Raw genomic sequence first — 22,286 nt, forward strand, 5'->3', positions numbered from 1 at the left:
GAAGAGCAACTAATCAATTTTATGTAAGGTAACTGGTGAAAGGGTAACACTAATTTACCAAAAAGGGGATCATAAAAATCCGCTATGCCCGCTATTTATTAACTGGGTGTGAATTCGGGTCGGTCTTTTAAGAGACATATGTGTGCGTTTTTGCCACTCCTGGAATGTGAGCTATTGTGATTTAAACCATGAAGAGGTAAAACGTGGGGAGGTTAAAGCTGGGGTAACTAGAACTACCTCTAATTGGCTATGGATCATGCCTGCAGAAGCCATCCAGCAAGAGCTGAATGGGTGGTGTCTCACCGTTCATCCTTTATGACAGCCACAACTAAAAGTGTCTAAATCCTTCTGTCTTCTAAAAATCATAGCAATCTCTAAATGAAAAGCAAAATAAAAATAACGGTTACCTTCAACTCAATCTCTATAACCTCTTAACCTGGGTGTAGGATGGAAAAGAAAGGAAGGTATATATATTCTCACTGATATGAATGTCTGGGTATCTGTAGGCAGGGTAAAGGAAAGGGTAGGGAGGAGGGGGCAGGGGGGGTCGGAGGCCTGACAGTTGCGAAAAGCTAGGGGGGTTCCATAGGCAAGGAAGGGGTAGCCAGAGGGGAGGAAGGGGAAAAGGAAGGAAGACCAAAGCCTCTGAGCGTAACTCTAAACGGTAGAGAATGTTTTACATTGTACAGATACCTGCAGCTTTACAACATCAGAAGTATAACAGATAAACAGTAACATAGGAAAATTGCTTATTAATACCTCACTACAGATCAAGTACTAGTATCAAATGTCAGGTCACCTCATTTGTTAAGGCAATAGAGCAACTCCCCCCCCCACCCCACCCCGGACCACCAAAAACCATTAAACTTCAGCAGACACCCATTAAAACATCTACAGTTCTTTCAAAGAGTATAATATGAGGAGCTATGGATAGGTATATTGAGCTTTATGCAGCCAGGATTAAAGAAAGGGTTAAATGTCTCCATCATCATTCAGTTCAGATCTGTAGATTTGCAGAGCAAAGGGGGGGTCAATAAAGGATTATTAGGTACCTGGGTGATGTGAGGTAGGTAGCCAAATGTGAGGATAAAAACAAATGGAGAATAGGGAGAACCCCAGGCATAGTTACCAAGTGGTGAGATCGTATACAGCTGTGAGATGCGTGTATGTTCATTCTTCACTATCAGAAGAAACCGATTCATGTCGCGCTCTTTCAGACGTGTCACTGCGCAACGATTCTCTACCAGTGCTGGGCCGAAATTACGCATTAGCGTAATTACGCATCGTAATTCACTACAAATGCACCGTAAGCATTACGTGTAAGGTTACGGTATTACACGTAAGTAATTACGCGTAGACCGTAGGTTACGTTATTACGCGTAACAAATTACGCGTAAGACAGTAAACTCCTATTGAAATTACACAGTCTGCCGTAATCGCGTAATATTATGCTCCCGTATAATATAAAAAAGCCGCCGACTTTAAGGGTTAATAGCAAAGCCCCCTTAAGTGCTAAGAGCCTCAAATTTTGAGAATATATTAAGGAGATCAGAAGGAATAAGAGGAAAATTTTTTTTTTCAAAAAGACCTTATAGTTTTTGAGAAAACCGATGTTAAAGTTTCAAAGGAAAAATATATACATTTAAAAACCCGCCGACTTTAACGGTTAATAGCAAAGCCTGCTTAAAATTTAGGAACACCAAGTTCCCAAGGTATATTAAGGGGATCAGTGGGAATAAGAGGAAATTTTTTTTTTCAAAAAGACCTTATAGTTTTTGAGAAAATCGATTTTTAAGTTTCAAGGGCAAAAATGTCTTTTAAATGCGGAAAATGTCAGGTTTTTTTGCACAGGTAACAATAGTGTTTTCATAGATTCCCCCAAGTGGGAAGAGTTTTACTTACTTCGTTCTGAGTGTGGGAAATATAAAAAAAAAACGATGTGGGGCCCCCCTCCCAGACCTCTTTAACCCCTTGTCCCCCATGCAGGCTGGGATAGCCAGAATGCGGAGCACCGGCCACGTGGGGCTCCGCACCCTGACTATACCAGCACGCATGGTCCATGGATTGGGGGGTCTCGGAAGGGGAGGGGCAGCCAAGCTTTCCCCTCCACCTCCGAGCCCTTGTCCAATCCAAGGACAAGGGGCCCTTCTCCACCTCCGATGGGCGGTGGAGGTGGAGGCCACGATTTCCTGGGGGGGGGGGGGGGTTCATGGTGGCATCTAGGAGTCCCCTTTAAAAAGGGGTCCCCCAGATGCCCACCCCCCTCCTAGGAGAAATGAGTATAGGGGTACTTGTACCCCTTACCCATTTCCTTTAAGAGTTAAAAGTAAATAAACACACAAACACTTAGAAAAAGTATTTTAATTGAACAAAAAACATAACCACGAAAAAAGTCCTTTAATATTCTTAATTAACCATTAATACTTACCTGTCCCTTTAAAAGCCAGTTCCCACGCAATATCCTCGGAAATTGGCTAATCAGTTACAATGTAACAAAGTTGTTACAATGTAACAACTTTGTTACTTTGTAACTCCACCGCACCCGACGTCACTCGCCGCTCACCCGCCGGCCGCCGCATACACTAACGCTAAGTCCCCGACGGCTCCCGACGTCCACTCCGCCCACACCTGTCACCCATATACATGCTGGCACCCATGGGTGCCAGCATGTATATAGGTGACATGTGTGAGAGGCGGGGAGGGCAGCGAGAGCCGGTGGGACTTAGCGTCCTGCACGGACCACAGAGCTCTGAGCTATATAGCTCAGAGCTCTCTGAGCATCTTTGTATTTGGGCTCCAAGGAGCCCCATTGGCCCTTAGCAGACCAATGGGGTCCTTATACCTCCTTATACTTCCTCCAAGCTTCCGGAAGGACGCTTGGAGGTCGCATTAAAGCAAAAAGTTACTGTGGCCATCTTGTGGCCAAATAGTAAAACTACACCCTACACATTTTTCACATACAAATAAATTACTTTTACACAAAAAATTAACTCATTACCTCCCACACTCCCACATTTTTTTTTTTTGTAATAAAAAAATTTAAAAAATGTACAATAAAAAAAATACATAAATAGTTACCTTAGGGACTGAACTTTTTAAATATTTATGTCAGGAGGGTACAACACTGTTACTTTATAAACTATGGGCTTGTAATTAGGGATGGACGCAAAACTGAAAAAAATGCACCTTTATTTCCAAATAAAATATTGGCACCAAACATTGTGATAGGGACATAATTTAAATGGTTTTATAACCGGGACAAAAGGGCAAATACAGGGAGTGCAGAATTATTAGGCAAGTTGTATTTTTGAGGAATAATTTGATTATTGAACAACAACCATGTTCTCAATGAACCCAAAAAACTCATTAATATCAAAGGTGAATATTTTTGAAAGTATTTTTTAGTTTGTTTTTAGTTTTAGCTATTTTAGGTGCAGGTGACTATTACTGTGCATAATTATTAGGCAATTTAACAAAAAACAAATATATACCCATTTCAATTATTTATTTTTACCAGTGAAACCAATATAACATCTCAACATTCACAAATATACATTTCTGACATTCAAAAAGAAAACAAAAACAAATCAGTGACCAATATAGCCACCTTTCTTTGCAAGGACACTCAAAAGCCTGCCATCCATGGATTCTCTCAGTGTTTTGATCTGTTCACCATCAACATTGCGTGCAGCAGCAACCACAGCCTCCCAGACACTGTTCAGAGAGGTGTACTGTTTTCCCTACTTGTAAATCTCACATTTTATGATGGACCACAGGTTCTCAATGGGGTTCAGAACTGGTGAACAAGGAGGCCATGTCATTAGTTTTTCTTCTGTTATACCCTTTCTTGCCAGCTACGCTGTGGAGTACTTGGACGCGTATGATGGAACATTGTCCTGCATGAAAATCATGTTTTTCTTGAAGGATGCAGACTTCTTCCTGTACCACTGCTTGAAGAAGGTGTCTTCCAGAAACTGGCAGTAGGACTGGGAGTTGAGCTTGACTCCATCCTCAACCCAAAAAGGCCTCACAAGCTCATCTTTGATGATACCAGTCTAAAATAGTACTCCACCTCCACCTTGCTGGCGTCTGAGTCGGACTGGAGCTCTCTGACCTTTACCAATCCAGCCATGGGCCAATCAAGACTCACTCTCATTTCATCAGTCCATAAAACCTTAGAAAAATCAGCCTAGAGATATTTCTTGGCCCAGTCTTGACATTTCAGCTTGTGTGTCTTGTTCAGTGGTGGTCGTCTTTCAGCCTTTCTTACCTTGGCCATGTCTCTGAGTATTGCACACCTTGTGCTTTTGGGCACTCCAGTGATGTTGCAGCTCTGAAATATGGTCAAACTGGTGGCAAGTGGCATCTTGGCAGCTGCACGCTTGACTTTTCTCAGTTCATGGGCAGTTATTTTGCGCCTTGGCTTTTCCACACGCTTCTTGCGACCCTGTTGACTATTTTGAATGAAACGCTAGATTGTTCGATGATCACGCTTCAGAAGCTTTATAATTATAAGAGTGCTGCATCCCTCTGCAAGATATCTCACTATTTTTGACTTTTCTGAGCCTGTCAAGTCCTTCTTTTGACCCATTTTGCCAAAGGAAAGGAAGTTGCCTAATAATTATGCACACCTGATATAGGGTGTTGTCATTAGACCACACCCCTTCTCATTACAGAGATGCACATCACCTAATATGCTTAATTGGTAGTAGGCTTTCGAGCCTATACAGCTTGGAGTAAGACAACATGCATAAAGAGGATGATGTGGTACCCATATGCCTAATAATTCTGCACTCCCTGTAATATTGCATCTACGGCCCGGGTTGTCCAGGTCCTCTAGATGTCTTGCATGGTCAAGAAGTCTCGTGTCGTGATTAGAGATGTGGCGAACCTCCGATTTTCGGTTCGCAAACCGGGTTTGCGAACTTCCGCGGAAGGTTCAGTTCGCGGAAAAGTTCGCGAACCGCAATAGACTTCAATGGGGAGGCGAACTTTGAAAAATAGAAAAAATTATGCTGGCCACAAAAGTGATGGAAAAGATGTTTCAAGGGATCTAACACCTGGACGGGGGCATGGCGGAGTGTGATACATGCCAAAAGTCCCGGGGAAAAATCTGGATGTGACGCAAAGCAGTGTTTTAAGGTCAGAAATCACATTGAATGCTAAATTGCAGGCCTAACGTGCTTTAAAACATCTTGCATGCGTATACATCAATCAGGTAGTGTAATTAGAGTACTGCTTCACACTGACACACCAAACTCACTGTGTAACGCACCGCAAACAGCTCTTTGTGTAGTGACGGCCATGCTGGACTACTGCGCAACATGGCAAGATTGCTCTTCCTCACTCAGTGATGTCAGGTAATGTGTGACTTCCTTCTCAACTTTCCATGGCATTGTTAAAAAGCTTATGTTTTGTTTTTAAATTACATTTTCTACTTGCTGTGTACTTGTTCAGTACTGCTACAATGAGAATGAGGGGTTACCCGGGGAATGAGGGGTTTGAATCCAGTGTAGAGCCTGAGCAACGGCTACCACTACACATCCAAGGAGGGCAGCGGGCAGGCATGCACGCCCGCCCGCCCCGAGGTAGTGACCAAAAATAACAATACAGGAGGCGGACTTTCGAGGCCCTGCTGTGTATTTGAAATGAATGTACTTTAAATCCTTGAACGAGAACCAGTTATGGCGGGCAAAGATGACACCACATTCCTTTCACGAGAATCATATGGAGGCGGGCAAGTCTGCCATTTGTGACCCCGGGTAATGGCCGGGGAATGAGGGATGGAATCCGGTGTGGAGCCTGAGAAACGGCTACCACTACACATCCAAGGAGGGCAGCAGGCAGGCATGCACGCCCGCCCGCCCCGAGGTAGTGACCAAAAATACCAATACAGGAGGCGGACTTTCGAGGCCCTGCTGTGTATTTGAAATGAATTAACTTTAAATCCTTTAACGGGAATCCGTTATGGAGGGCAAGTCTGCCATTGTCACCGCGGGGAATGAAGGTTGGATTCCGGCCTAAAGTGGGAGCCTGCTGAGACCCATGCTGTAGCTGCCCTGACCGTGCTTTGCAGACCAGGCATCTGTGGTAAGATGGACCCTTGAGCCAGCGGAAGACAAACCAAGTCGAAAGCATTTGCCAAGAATGTTTTACGGAGGGCAAGTTTTGTTGGCATTTTTGTAAATTGTTTGAAAATGTAGATGGTTGTATTTTTAAATAGTTTGAAAGTTTAGATGGTTGTATTTTTAAATTGTTTGAAAGTTTAGATGGTTGTATTTTTAAATTGGTTGAAAATTTAGATGGTTGTATTTTTAAATGGTTTAAAAGTGTATCCATTCTTCCTCCCCCCAGCCACGAACAATACCGGGGGAACGTGGAGCAGCAGAAGCCCCCTGTGACGGCTGCCGCGGTTGTTCTCTGCAGCTTGTCTTTTGAGGGGTGCTGCTTTTCCTCAGGTGTTCTTGCCATAGCTGTTTGTGCCTTCTCTCCAGGTGCCTTCGTAAAGCACTTGTCCCTACGTGACAGTTGGCCTTTCCACGGCTCAATTTTTGCTGGCAGAGACAACAGATGGCTTTGCTCCGATCTGAGACACACACGTTAAAAAATCTCCAAACCGCTGAGCCCCCCTGGGGTGATGGCGCTACGGTGGCATCAGCAGCTGACGTTGAAGGGCATGTTGGCTGTCTGGCCATAGCTGGCGATACATGGCGCCGGACACTGCCCCCAGCTGTTTCTTAGGACGAGCTCCCTCTGCTTCTATCATGGAGTCGTCTCCTCCTTGTCCTCTCTGACTCCTCCTCTGAACTGTCCCCCTGGTCATCTCCTCTACCGGGAACATATGTGGTATCCGTATAATCATCATCATAATCCTCCTGGCCAGCTGCACTTTCCTCAGACACCTCCTCAACTGCACCAACTTCAGGTGTTTAATCAGCCCCCTCCACACACGTTACGTCCATACTATCGCCACCTAACTCAGACGTAGGAGGTGGTGTACCTGCGCCTTCTTGTTGTTGTTGCAGTAGTGGCTGGGAATCAGTGATTTCACCACCACCACCAAATAACTCCTGCGAAGTGTCAAATGCAGCGGATGTGGTGCTTGTTGTAGCGCTGGTGGCTGCGGGAGATGAGGTGTTCTGTGTTAAATACTCAATCACCTCCTCACGATTTTGGGAAGTGATGGCACGTGCCTTCTTCTGAGCACTGTATTTTGGGGCAGGTCCGCACGAAATCACAGCAACACCACCTCGCACAGACCTGCCGGTGCCTGGTGGCCTTCCTCTGGGTCTGCCTCTACCTCTTCCTCTACCTGGTTTGTCCCTTTTGTCCATCTCGGGGGGATGCTAGGTATATGCAGTGAGCTGGGTTCACTGAACAGTAAAGGTACTAGGATGCAGTGAGGTGGATTCACTCAACACAACAGGTAGTAGGTATATGCAGTGAGCTGGGTTCACTCAACACTACAGGTAGTTGTGTGCAGTGATGAGGTGGGTTAAGTACACACAACAGGTAGTAGTAGGATGCAGTGAGCTGGGTTCACTCAACACAACAGGTAGTAGGTATATGCAGTGAGCTGGGTTCACTCAACACTACAGGTAGTTATGTGCAGTGATGAGGTGGGTTAAGTAAACACAACAGGTAGTAGTAGGATGCAGTGAGCTGAGTTCACTCAACACAACAGGTAGTAGGTAAATGCAGTGAGCTGGGTTCACTCAACACTACAGGTAGTTATGTGCAGTGATGAGGTGGGTTAAGTAAACACAACAGGTAGTAGTAGGATGCAGTGAGCTGGGTTCACTCAACACAACAGGTAGTAGTAGGTATATGCAGTGAGCTGGGTTCACTCAACACTACAGGTAGTTATGTGCAGTGATGAGGTGGGTTAAGTAAACACAACAGGTAGTAGTAGGATGCAGTGAGTTGGGTTCACTCAACACAACAGGTATTAGGTGTATGCAGTGAGCTGGGTTCACTCAACACTACAGGTAGTTATGTGCAGTGATGAGGTGGGTTAAGTAAACACAACAGGTAGTACTTAGTAGGATGCAGTGAGCTGGGTTCACTCAACACAACAGGTAGTAGTAGGTATATGCAGTGAGCTGTGTTCACTCAACACTACAGGTAGTTATGTGCAGTGATGAGGTGGGTTAAGTAAACACAACAGGTAGTAGTAGAATGCAGTGAGCTGGGTTCACTCAACACTACAGGTAGTTATGTGCAGTGATGAGGTGGGTTACGTAAACACAACAGGTAGTAGTAGGATGCAGTGAGCTGGGTTCACTCAACACAACAGGTAGTAGGTATATGCAGTGAGCTGGGTTCACTCAACACTCCAGGTAGTTATGTGCAGTGATGAGGTGGGTTAAGTAAACACAACAGGTAGTAGTAGGATGCAGTGAGCTGGGTTCACTCAACACAACAGGTATTAGGTGTATGCAGTGAGCTGGGTTCACTCAACACTACAGGTAGTTATGTGCAGTGATGAGGTGGGTTAAGTAAACACAACAGGTAGTAGGTATATGTAGTGAGCTGGGTTCACTCAACACTACAGGTAGTTATGTGCAGTGATGAGGTGGGTTAAGTAAACAAGTAAACACAACAGGTAGTAGTAGGACGCAGTGAGCTGGGTTCACGCAACACAACAGGTAGTAGGTATATGCAGTGAGCTGGGTTCACTCAACACTACAGGTAGTTATGTGCAGTGATGAGGTGGGTTAAGTAAACACAACAGGTAGTAGTAGGATGCAGTGAGCTGGGTTCACTCAACACAGCAGGTAGTAGTAGGTATATGCAGTGAGCTGGGTTCACTCAACACTACAGGTAGTTATGTGCAGTGATGAGGTGGGTTAAGTAAACACAACAGGTAGTAGTAGGATGCAGTGAGCTGGGTTCACTCAACACAACAGGTAGTAGTAGGTATATGCAGTGAGCTGGGTTCACTCAACACTACAGGTAGTTATGTGCAGTGATGAGGTGGGTTAAGTAAACACAACAGGTACTGGGGGTATATGCAGTACTGGGTAGTACAATGTGCAGCTCCCTGTCACACACACAGGCAGTCAGTCACTGAATGTGCTGGGCTGCTGGCAGTGGCACACACACACTATCAATTAGCAAGGCTGTGCATGCAACAAAAGTGTCAGTTTGACACACAGTAAAAAAAAAAAAAGTACAGGATGAGCTCTGACAAAAGCTAGGGTGCTATAAAGCAATAACAATCAGCCAAGGAGCAAACTAAGCAGCTAAGAACCTAACTAATCTGTCCTTAGAAGAACAAGTCTGCAGCAGCTGTCCCTTTCCTCTCACTAGCAGGCACACGAGTGAGGCTAATGGCCGCCGGAGCCTGCCTTATATAAGGGGGGGTGGGGCTCCAGGGCTTACTGTAGCCTGAATGGCTACAATGTGCCTGCTGACTGTGATGCAGAGGGTCAAAGTTGACCCTCATAGTGCATTATGGGGCAAATCGAACTTCCGTAAAAGTTCGCCTGGCGCAGGTGAACGCGAACCACCAATGTTCACCTGGAACCGTTCGCCGGCGAACCGTTCGCTACACCTCTAGTCGTGATCAGTAGAGGCTGTGCGGAGGGATTTTATCTGTGCCGCTCGTTTGGTATCTGCCTCCTCCAGGGATTGAAGCCTTGGGCCCATAGCCGCCACCTCCGCCCTGACATCTGCTATGGCGGTGTGGAGCGAGGTTTTAATGTCCTCCGCGAAGTGCAGCAAGTCAGCTAAGGTAAGAGCTCTTTGCTGCCCTCCGCATGTTGTTGCGCCTCCCGTGGGGGAAGAAGAAGGAGTAGTGCAGCCATCGCCCGTCGGCGCCATCTTGGAGGCCTGTTCGCTCGTCTTCTGTGTATAAAATATTTCGGGAACCGTCTTTCCTTGTTGGGTCGGAGTAGGTTTAGAGGTAGCAGTAGTGTTCTTCTGCCTTCAGGTGCCTGGCATCGCTACAAAAGCCGACCAGAATAAGCTGGGATGGATGCTTTAGCAGGCAGGGAGCGGGAGAGAAGGGATTATCGATCAGCGTCAAGCCACGCCCCCCTGGTGTTGGCTGTGCCCACTTTTCTAATCCTAACGCACAATTAATAATTTACTCAATTACCAAGTTTGTGAGCTTTGCGGTGTTTGGCATCAATAATTTCCATTGGAATGAAACAAATCTAATTGGCTGTTTGTGGCCCCACCCCCTTTCTGAAATTGAAGCCTAGTCACCCAATGATCAACTGTACCAGGTTTGAGGCTTGTGCCATTAACAGTGCAAGAATGGCAGCAATGTAAATATTCCCCTTGAAAATCAATAGGTGAATTTTGATTTGCTTTTATAGACTCCACCCACCTTTCTGAATATTAATCCCAGTCACCCAATGACCAACTGTGCAAAGTTTGAGAACCCTACTATTAACAGTGTAAGAATGGCTGCAGTTTACATTTTCCCAGTGAAATTTGTTTTGTCTCCGCCCCCTTTTTGATTATGGGAATAAAAAGTATCCTATACTTTATTCCAGGTAATGTACTATGTGTGTGCCAAATTTCATTCAAATCCGTTCAGCCGTTTTTGCGTGATCGAGTAACAAACATCCAAACATCCGAACTTTCCCATTAATTATATTAGTAGGATTAGTAGGATATATCAGGGAGGGAAAGGTTTTTTTTTTTTTTTTTTTTTTTTACTAGTAGATAAGACAAGTCACTCAGTACAACAAGTTACGAACAATGATAGGTAGTTCACTTCACTACACGTAAACGGTCAGTACAGACACTTCACTATACTAGTGGACCAAGTAAATGTAGCACTAACAAGAGTGACAGACAGTGACACTAAAAGACTGTCTGACTGTCACACTATCAATAGAGGCAGATGCAGCAGTCAGAAAATAACCAAACAGATGCTGGCCTGCCTGCTAAGTGCTAACTACTAGTACTGCAGCTGTTAGTCTGATACTAAATGAACTAATAAACAGTAAAAATGATCAACTACACTACACAACAACTAACTAATCCCTAATCTACCTACAGAGACTCGTAGGCTAAGGCTACCTAGACTAGCAGGTCTAGCCTGCACACAGACCTAACACTAGCCTAGCACAGTATACAGTATACACTAGCTGACTGAAAACTATGACATTAAAATCACTATCTATCTATACAGCAATATAATCAATGTGTTAAGAATGTGGTTAGGATGCAAAACGCTCTGTTTTCACAGTGAAAGCACTCGCCAGGACACACAGCAGCACTGGAGATGCTCTCAGTACCACAAGTCACACAGCAAGGACGAGATCCATAAGGTGGTCACTGCCTCATATAGAGGAGGGGAGGGCCAGGCTCACCTCCTCTGGTTGGTTGCTAGGGCCTCAGCTGGGGGCCTTCTGATTGGCCCAACGACGTCATCCAATGGTTACCATGCGCATGCATCTGGATTCGTGATCACGGCTTTCACTCGTGATGACGACCGGATTAATTTAATCACGGATGCACACAAATTCCAATTCCGTGATCTGTATTGATCACGGGTTCCAAATTTGAAGCCAAAACGTGCTTATGATCATGGATTACCCGTGATCACGAGCATTTTTTGGCTTCGGCAACCCTGGTCAACAATGCATTAAACGGAATCTTAAGGGAAAATACACTTCAATGATTTGTATGTATAGTACATCTAAGAAATAAACCATTAGCAGCAGAGATATGAGTCTAATAAATACAATAAAAAACACATAGAACTGCTAAGCAGAATATAATCAGTCAATTAACATTTGCAGAGTGAAATATAAACAGCCACCGGTACTAATGGGATTTCTAAAGAAAACTCAGCTTATGAAGAACTAAAAGAGACGCAGGCGACGTAATGCATGGAGGGGTTATATTCAGCACAATGAGGAGTATATGGCACTGAGCTCTATATAAGCAGAGGAGAGTTGCTGATGAGCTGTGCAGCACTCGGACCTACAGGCATGAGGCATATTGCTGATCAGAATGGATCTCTACATCTTCTACAGGCACAGAAGAGAACTACAGCTGCATGTTCTGCCCCATTCAGATGGATCATCCTGTGCATGACATTCTGCTTATGTGACACTCAGAGATCAGCTCCAGCCTGTAACCTCAGCATCAGGGAGCTAGATAGAGATAATAACTACTATCAAGAGGGTGACTTTGTTATTGGAGGAGTATTTACCTCAGGTTTGAAAACATATGACAAACCAGGAACAGACTTTGTTAAACCATTTACTTGCTTCCCGTAAGTTGTATTTTTCACTATCACCTTATTTTCATTCTATTTGCCTATTGCAGTAGTAAGGATTTAAAATTAAAGTGATGTCCTAACAAAACACTTTATTGCATATTTAGATGTTGTGGTGAAAAGTTTTGAATCTCTGTCAGTTTTTATTACTGTTTACCAGTGTTGCTTGCAAATATTCGAGGCACAGATGCTATTTTCTATTTTGAGAAAATATTCAGGAAAATTCATTGCATTTTTGCAATATGGTCAAAAAATACTAATCTTTCTTTCCGATGCGAACATCCCAGAAAAATCATTTTTTTTTACAGCGAAAAGCATGAAAATCTTTTATTGCCGTGCAAATACAGTATATGCAACAAAATGTGAAAAAAAAAAATCACAAACTTATTTAAAAAATGATTTTTTTGATGGCATTTTAGCTTAAACGTAAAAATGTACCTTATTTTTGTGAAAATAAATGTGAAAAAATCTGCATTTTTGCTCATCAGTTCTGTTTATTTGCTGGTTGTGATCCCCCCCTTGGCATGTCTGATGCCATGAGAGGAGGTGAGGGGAAAGCTCTGATCCCCTGTCAGTTGTTACTGCTGGTTATTGGCTGGCTGTGATCCCCCCTTAGTATGTCTGATGCCATGAGAGGAGGTGAGGGGAAAGCTCTGATCCCCTGTCAGTTGTTACTGCTGGTTATTGGCTGGCTGGGATCCCCCCTTAGTATGTCTGATGCCATGAGAGGAGGTGAGGGGAAAGCTCTGATCCCCTGTCAGTTGTTACTGCTGGTTATTGGCTGGCTGTGATCCCCCCTTAGTATGTCTGATGCCATGAGAGGAGGTGAGGGGAAAGCTCTGATCCTCTGTCAGTTGTTACTGCTGGTTACTGGCTGGCTGTGATCCCCCCTTAGTATGTCTGATGCCAGAAGAGGAGGTGAGGGGAAAGCTCTGATCCTCTGTCAGTTGTTACTGCTGGTTATTTGCTGGCTGTGATCCCCCTTAGTATGTCTGATGCCATGAGAGGAGGTGAGGGGAAAGCTCTGATCCTCTGTCAGTTGTTATTGCTGGTTATTTGCTGGCTGGGCTCCCCCTTAGTATGACTGATGCCATGAGAGGAGGTGAGGGGAAAGCTCTGATCCTCTGTCAGTTGTTACTGCTGGTTATTGGCTGGCTGTGATCCCCCCTTAGTATGTCTGATGCCATGAGAGGAGGTGAGGGGAAAGCTCTGATCCTCTGTCAGTTGTTATTGCTGGTTATTGGCTGGCTGTGTCTCCCCCTTAGTATGCCAGATGCCATGAGAGGAGGTGAGGGGAAAGCTCTGATCCTCTGTCTGTTGTTATTGCTGGTTATTGGCTGGCTGTGATCCCCCCTTAGTATGTCTGATGCCATGAGAGGAGGTGAGGGGACAGCTCTGATCCTCTGTCAGTTGTTATTGCTGTATATTGGCTGGCTGTGATCCCCCCCTTAGTATGCCTGATGCCATGAGAGGAGGTTAGGGGAAAGCTCTGATCCTCCGTCAGTTGTTACTGCTGGTTATTGGCTGGCTGTGTCTCCCCCTTAGTATGACTGATGCCATGAGAGGAGGTGAGGGGACAGCCCTGATCCTCTGTCAGTTGTTACTGCTGGTTATTGGCTGGCTGTGACCCCCCCCCCCCTTAGTATGACTGATGCCATGAGAGGAGGTGAGGGGAAAGCTCTGATCCTCTGTCAGTTGTTATTGCTGTTTATTGGCTGGTTGGGATCCCCCCTTAGTATGTCTGATGCCATGAGAGAAGGTGAGGGGAAAGCTCTGATCCTCTGTCAGTTGTTACTGCTGGTTATTGGCTGGCTGTGATCCCCCCTTAGTATGTCTGATGCCATGAGAGGAGGTGAGGGGAAAGCTCTGATCCTCTGTCAGTTGTTATTGCTGGTTATTGGCTGGCTGTGTCTCCCCCTTAGTATGCCAGATGCCATGAGAGGAGGTGAGGGGAAAGCTCTGATCCTCTGTCTGTTGTTATTGCTGGTTATTGGCTGGCTGTGATCCCCCCTTAGTATGTCTGATGCCATGAGAGGAGGTGAGGGGACAGCTCTGATCCTCTGTCAGTTGTTATTGCTGTATATTGGCTGGCTGTGAACCCCCCCTTAGTATGCCTGATGCCATGAGAGGAGGTTAGGGGAAAGCTCTGATCCTCCGTCAGTTGTTACTGCTGGTTATTGGCTGGCTGTGTCTCCCCCTTAGTATGACTGATGCCATGAGAGGAGGTGAGGGGACAGCCCTGATCCTCTGTCAGTTGTTACTGCTGGTTATTGGCTGGCTGTGACCCCCCCCCCCCCCCTTAGTATGACTGATGCCATGAGAGGAGGTGAGGGGAAAGCTCTGATCCTCTGTCAGTTGTTACTGCTGATTATTGGCTGGCTGTGATCCCCCCCCTTAGTATGTCTGATGCCATGAGTGGAGGTGAGGGGAAAGCTCTGATCCTCTGTCAGTTGTTACTGCTGGTTACTGGCTGGCTGTGATCCCCCCTTGGTATGTCTGATGCCATGAGAGGAGGTGAGGGGACAGCCCTGATCCTCTGTCAGTTGTTACTGCTGGTTATTGGCTGGCTGTGACCCCCCCCCCTTAGTATGACTGATGCCATGAGAGGAGGTGAGGGGAAAGCTCTGATCCTCTGTCAGTTGTTATTGCTGTTTATTGGCTGGTTGGGATCCCCCCTTAGTATGTCTGATGCCATGAGAGAAGGTGAGGGGAAAGCTCTGATCCTCTGTCAGTTGTTACTGCTGGTTATTGGCTGGCTGTGATCCCCCCTTAGTATGTCTGATGCCATGAGAGGAGGTGAGGGGAAAGCTCTGATCCTCTGTCAGTTGTTATTGCTGGTTATTGGCTGGCTGTGTCTCCCCCTTAGTATGCCAGATGCCATGAGAGGAGGTGAGGGGAAAGCTCTGATCCTCTGTCTGTTGTTATTGCTGGTTATTGGCTGGCTGTGATCCCCCCTTAGTATGTCTGATGCCATGAGAGGAGGTGAGGGGACAGTTTTGATCCTCTGTCAGTTGTTATTGCTGTATATTGGCTGGCTGTGAACCCCCCCTTAGTATGCCTGATGCCATGAGAGGAGGTTAGGGGAAAGCTCTGATCCTCCGTCAGTTGTTACTGCTGGTTATTGGCTGGCTGTGTCTCCCCCTTAGTATGACTGATGCCATGAGAGGAGGTGAGGGGACAGCCCTGATCCTCTGTCAGTTGTTACTGCTGGTTATTGGCTGGCTGTGACCCCCCCCCCCCTTAGTATGACTGATGCCATGAGAGGAGGTGAGGGGAAAGCTCTGATCCTCTGTCAGTTGTTACTGCTGATTATTGGCTGGCTGTGATCCCCCCCCTTAGTATGTCTGATGCCATGAGTGGAGGTGAGGGGAAAGCTCTGATCCTCTGTCAGTTGTTACTGCTGGTTACTGGCTGGCTGTGATCCCCCCTTGGTATGTCTGATGCCATGAGAGGAGGTGAGGAGAAAGCTCTGATCCTCTGTCAGCAGGGCCGGGCCGAAGCATAGGCTGGAGAGGCTCCAGCCTCAGGGCGCAGTGTAAGAGGGGGCGCAGAATTCATTCAGCTGTCATTCCTAATTGTGTTTGAAGCAGAAAAAAATAAGAAAAGGGGATACATGGCAGTGACTGCAAGCCAGATAACTACATATTAAGGTGTTGGGGAAGTTGTGGGCCCCGTGGCGCCTCTTAGTCTAATAGCAATCAGTGTGTGATGGCTGGGGTGGCAGGGATGGAGGGGCGCACTTTGGTGTCTCAGCCTTGGGTGCTGGAGGACCTTGTCCCGGCTCTGTCTGTCAGTTGTTATTGCTGGTTACTGGCTGGCTGGGATCCCCCCTTAGTATGTCTGATGCCATGAGAGGAGGTGAGGGGAAAGCTCTGATCCTCTGTCAGTTGTTATTGCTGGTTATTTGCTGGCTGTGATCCCCCTTAGTATGTCTGATGCCAGGAGAGGAGGTGAGGGGAAAGTTCTGATCCTCTGTCAGTTGTTACTGCTGGTTATTGGCTGGCTGTGATCCCCCCTTAGTATGTCTGATGCCATGAGAGGAGGTGAGGAGAAAGCTCTGATCCTCTGTCAGTTGTTATTGCTGGTTACTGGCTGGCTGTGATCCCCCCTTAGTATGTCTGATGCCAGGAGAGGAGGTGAGGGGAAAGCTCTGATCCTCTGTCAGTTGTTACTGCTGGTTATTGGCTGGCTGTGATCCCCCCTTAGTATGTCTGATGCCATGAGAGGAGGTGAGGAGAAAGCTCTGATCCTCTGTCAGTTGTTATTGCTGGTTACTGGCTGGCTGTGATCCCCCCTTAGTATGTCTGATGCCAGGAGAGGAGGTGAGGGGAAAGCTCTGATCCTCTGTCAGTTGTTATTGCTGGTTATTTGCTGGCTGGGCTCCCCCTTAGTATGACTGATGCCATGGGAGGAGGTGAGGGGAAAGCTCTGATCCTCTGTCAGTTGTTATTGCTGGTTATTGGCTGGCTGTGATCCCCCCTTAGTATGACTGATGCCATGAGAGGAGTTGAGGGGAAAGCTCTGAACCTCTGTCAGTTGTTACTGCTGGTTATTGGCTGGCTGTGACCCCCCCCCCCCTCCCCCTTAGTATGACTGATGCCATGAGAGAAGGTGAGGGGAGTGTCATGTGTAAAGGCTGTCAGTGGAGTAAGGAGTAGGGAGGATTCTTCCACAGAAGAATATTTGCACATTCATGTTTCAGCAGCAATTTATACAAAATACATGTTTCAATCCATCCATCCATATATCACATTTTCATTCCATCTTTTTATTCCATCCATTTACTCCTCCATCTGTTTGATGCAACCATATGTTCCTGAAATCCTTCCATCATCCCTCTATCTTTTCATTCCATCCATCCTGACTCAATTTAATTCCTTCAGCTCTTTGCAAAGTAAGTTCTTTATTGCCTGCTCCTCCTGACCCTGACCTGCAGTCACCACAGTACAGCATTTTTCCTGCAGTTGGAGGGGGATACAGAAGCCTGGGGGGGGGGGGGGGGGGTGCCAGGGTAGCTGAAAGGTAGTTGGGGTTATTGTAGCTGGAGGGAAGCAGCAGAGGTCACTTTAGCGGGACAGTGTAGCTTAGGAGATAGAAAAAGCTTGGGAGGAAAAGCTCCACAAGATGCCGTTACACCATGGACGCACCTGGTAGGTCATTTTTTCCTGGTTTTTGCCCTCTGAACCTAGTTGCATCTGAAAAATATGGTAATTAATAATAATAATAATGATAATTGTGTACTTTTCTGTGCTTTGTATGTCTGTTTAAGCAGCGATCTTTTCCTGAACTTAGATTTTTTTTTTAAGTGACACTGAAGCAAATATAATAAATTGTATGTGTACAGTAGTACGGATAATTAATAGAATATTAGTAGCAAAGAAATCATTCTAATATTGTTTCCAGCGAAGGAAAATTAAAATTGAAATGAAAAGAGTACACTTACTTGGGGCTTCTTCAAGCTCACCGTAGGCGGCGAGGTCCCGACATCCTCCTGGCTTCTCTCCATTACCCTCCGCCAGCCCCCGTTACCGATGTCAACCGGTGACACCCGGGACGGGTGTCGGGCCGGCTCTTCCTGGTTAATGACATATAGCGTCATCACGCCGGCTGGCGTGACAGGTCTGCACATGCGTTGAAAACCCACGCATGCACAGACCTGTCATGCCGGCGGCCGTGATGACGCTATACGTCATTAACCAGGAAGAGCCAGCCCCGACACCCGACCCGGGTGTCACCGGTAACGGGGGGCGGCGGAGGCTGAAGGAGAGGAGCCAGGGGGATGCTGGGGGACCTCACCACCTACGGTGAGGTGGAAGAAGTCCCAGGTAAATGTACTCTTTTAATTTTGTGCACTGCTCATGGTCTCTTTAAGAAACCTCAGCTGTTGTTATCTATGCAAAAGAGCTTCTCTGACTTCTCCAACCGACCAAAAGAGCTTTTCTGAGCTCTCGGACCGACCAAAAGAGCTTCTCTGAGCTCTCGAACCGACCAAAAGAGCTTTTCTGAGCTCTTCAACTGACCAAAAAAGCTTCTCTGAGCTCTCCAACTGACCAAAAGAGCTTCTCTGAGCTCTCCGACTGACCAAAAGAGCTTTTCTGAGCTCTCCGACCGACCAAAAGAGCTTTTCTGAGCTCTCCGACCAGTGGCGTAGCTAAGGAGCTGTGGGCCCCGATGCAAGTTTTACAATGGGGCCCCCCAAGCACTTTATACATAGCAATTGATACGGCGCACCAAAACCTGCCAATGGCAACTACAGTGTCAGAGGTGCAAGAAGGGGATGGGGAACAGTTTGTTAATGATTACCACTATTCAAAGTATCTATAGAAGTGATTATTATGAGCACAGGACCAATAGAGAGCTAATACTGCAGTTGTGGGAGGACCCTTTGGGGCCCCTCTGGCCCAAGGGCCCTGATGCGGTCGCTACCTCTGCACCCCCTATTGCTACGCCCCTGTCTCCGACCGACCAAAAGAGCTTCTCTGAGCTCTCCGACTGACCAAAAGAGCTTTTCTGAACTCTCCGACCGACCAAAAGAGTTTTTCTGAGCTCTCCGACCGACCAAAAGAGCTTCTCTGAGCTCTCGGACCAACAAAAAGAGCTTTTCTGAGCTCTCCGACCGACCAAAAGAGCTTCTCTGAGCTCTCCAACTGACCAAAAGAGCTTCTCTGAGCTCTCCAACTGACCAAAAGAGCTTCTCTGAGCTCTCCGACCGACCAAACTGTGGTCGGCTACAGTGCTTTTTTGGAGCACTTATACATCAAAGAACAATCAGAGACAGATTTAGATAAGATTTTACTGCAGGGAACTTCAAAGGGTCTTTAGCTCTGCTAGTTTAAAATACAGAGTGTGGTTTGTAATTGCAAATATAACATAATTATACAATGTTATTAAAAAAAGAAAAAAAGGCTGTATATCTGAAAATACAAATATGAGACTCTTTTCTTTGCTACTAATGTTCTATTAATTATTAGTACTACACATAAAACTCATTCTATCATAAGTTTTTTTTTTCCTTCAGTGTCACTAAACTAATGGGCTTAGTTTTACTATATTTTATTAGTTAAGGTACTAGTAGTGGCTTTATGGAGTATCCAGGTCCTACTCCTACTCCATAGAGCCACTTTAATCCATGCCATGCACTGATGAGGATCAACTAATCTGAAATAGTCTGTATGCATGTCGGATTGTTGTGGCTCAGTACAATTACCAAACTGACACGTCATTGCATGCCAGCAGATCTGGAGGTGTGGCTAGCTTACAGGGACAACAAGGGATAATTTGCATACTCAGCAGTGATGCATTGTGGGAAGCATCATATGCTCAATCCAACCGGAATAATCGCAAATACCTTCTGTTCTCATTTTGTTATGATCTATGCAGAGGGTGTTTAACACCTTTTGTGGGCTAAAAGTAGATATGTTGTGGAGTTGTGCAGATGTCAGGGCCGGCCAGGGGCGTTCCTAGGGTCCTTGGAGATCGGTGACACCTGGGGGCACTAGGTGGGGGCAAATGAGCGTGGTCATGCAGTGAGTGGGCGTGGCCATGGGTGGGGCCAATCGTACATTACATTAGGACAGTGGTGGCAAACTTTTTGGAGGCCCAAACTGCAACCCACAAGTCACTTATCTATCACAAAGTGGCAACAGCAATTTAAACTAAATACTATACAAACGTTTTAACACATACATGAACATTATGGAAAATCCAAGTTGAAAACCTGAAAAGATAAACAATGTCATCCATCCTACTCCTGAAAAATGTATTCATTTTTTTAGAACCTCACAGTTTTATTTTCTGTTTTAAAAAGCTAAAAAAGTAGGTTTAATGCTATTGTCTCATATGATAAGGATTCAGCTTTTCCCATAGTCTCACAGTTAGCAATCATGTGACCCCCAACAAGACAAACTCAGCAATCATGAGGTCCCTATCAAGACCAATTCAGAAATCATGAGGCCCCCAACAAGACAAATTCAGCAATCATGAGGCCCCCAACATGACAAAGTCAGCAAGCATGAGGCCCCCAACAAGACAAATTCAGCAATCATGAGGCCCCCAACAAATCATGAGGCCCCCAACAAGACAAACTCAGCAATCATGAGGCCCCCAACAAATCATGAGGCACCCAACAAGACAAATTCAGCAATCTTGAGGCCCTCAACAAGACAAATTCAGCAATCTTGAGGCCCCCAACAAGACAAATTCAGCAGTCATGAGGCACATAAATAGACAGCATTTCACATAAATAGGCAGAATGCCCCCTTAATATGGTAGACACCTCTCACCTGGCTTCTGAATTCTCCTCTACTGGCTGCTGTACCTGGAAATACTGTTTTTGGCTGGATTGGGGATGATGTGTGAGCTGAAAGGCCTGGCAGTGATGCTGTGGCCAATGTTGTGGCTGGGTTGGCTGGCAGTGATGCTGGGCTGTGCTTGGCTGGTTGAAGTAAATGCTGGCCTGACTGGTGGTGATGCTGTGGCCTTTTTGATAGTGATTCTGGGCTGGTTGGCTGGTGGTGATGCTGGGCTGGCTGGCCTGGATAGTTTAGGTAGCGACAGGTGCCCCCTAGTTAAGGTAGTGCCAGGAGTACCCCAGTTTAGATAGTGAGTGACAGCAGGGACCCCCGTTTATATAGTGAATGACAGCAGGGACCCCTGTTAGGTAGTGAGTGACAGCAGTGAACCCCCATTAGGTAGTGAGTGACAGCAGGGACCCCCGTTAGGTAGTGAGTGACAGCAGGGACCCCCGTTAGGTAGTGAGTGACAGCAGGGACCCCCGTTAAGTAGTGAGTGACAGCAGGGACCCCCGTTAGGTAGTGAGTGACAGCAGGGACCCCCGTTAGGTAGTGAATGACAGCAGGGACCCTCTTTGGGTATTGAGTGACAGCAGGGACCCCCGTTAGGTAGTGAGTGACAGCAGGGACCCCTGTTAGGTAGTGAGTGACAGCAGGGACCCCCGTTAGGTAGTGAGTGACAGCAGGTACCCCCGTTAGGTAGTGAGTGACAGCAGGGACCCCCGTTAGGTAGTGAGTGACAGCAGGGACCACCGTTAGGTAGTGAGTGACAGCAGGGACCCCCGTTAGGTAGTGAGTGACAGGCGCGCTCCCCACCCCACCTACCTTGCCGCGTCAGACCTCAGGATCAGCGGGCGACCCGACCAGATAGAGTGGGTGCCGGGCACAAATATGCAGAAGTGATTTCACTTCCGCATATCAGCGGTGTCCGCTAGGTCCTTGCGCCCACTCTATCTGGTCGCCCGGTGCTGATCGAGGTCTGAATGGCAGCTGGGACAGCGGAGCGGAGCAGGGCAGAGCGGGGCAGCGGCGGCCGGGAGATCCATGGCACCCCAGGACAGATTTGGGGCACGCCCCCCCCCCCCCAAAATAGGGCTAGCAACGCCCCTGGGGCCGGCACCACCATAGAGGCAAAGGGGACAATTGCCCCAGGGCCCCAGAGCTTGTAGGGGCCCCCAGTGGCTACAAGAGGAAAAAAATTCAAATCGACCTTATAGTTTTTGAGAAAATCGATTTTTAAAGTTTCGAAGGAAAAAAGTATACTTTTAAATGTGGTAAATGTCACTTTTAGTAGCAAACCTAACGGTAGTGTAATTTTACATGTATCAAAAGAAAGAGCAATACATTTCCTGACGGGGTTTCCAGGGGCCCATACGCAGTCGCAGCGCTTTGGCCAGGGATCACTATACAGCTGCAATATGGTTGTATGAAGATCCCTGCCATTTTTTCCTATTTTCCTAAAAACTTTTTTTATGTTTAGTGTGTGGGAATTTTTTTTGGTAAATTATGTGGGGTCCCCCCTCCTGAAACTTTTTAACCTCTTGCTCCCCATGCAGGCTGGGGTAGCCAGAATGTGGAGCTCCGACCGATTGGGGCTTCACACCCTGACTTTACCAATTTACCAACTGCAAAAAAGGTCCCTTAATGCCGATTTTTGCTCCGGGGTATCTGTTGGGGGGGGGGGGGGCACCCAGGTTTATTTTGCCCTGGGGCCCCATTGTTGCTCAAACCGGCCCTGGCAGATGTTGTGT

The sequence above is a fragment of the Hyperolius riggenbachi genome, chromosome 1 (assembly GCF_040937935.1).
Source record: "Hyperolius riggenbachi isolate aHypRig1 chromosome 1, aHypRig1.pri, whole genome shotgun sequence".
NCBI lineage: Eukaryota > Metazoa > Chordata > Amphibia > Anura > Hyperoliidae > Hyperolius > Hyperolius riggenbachi.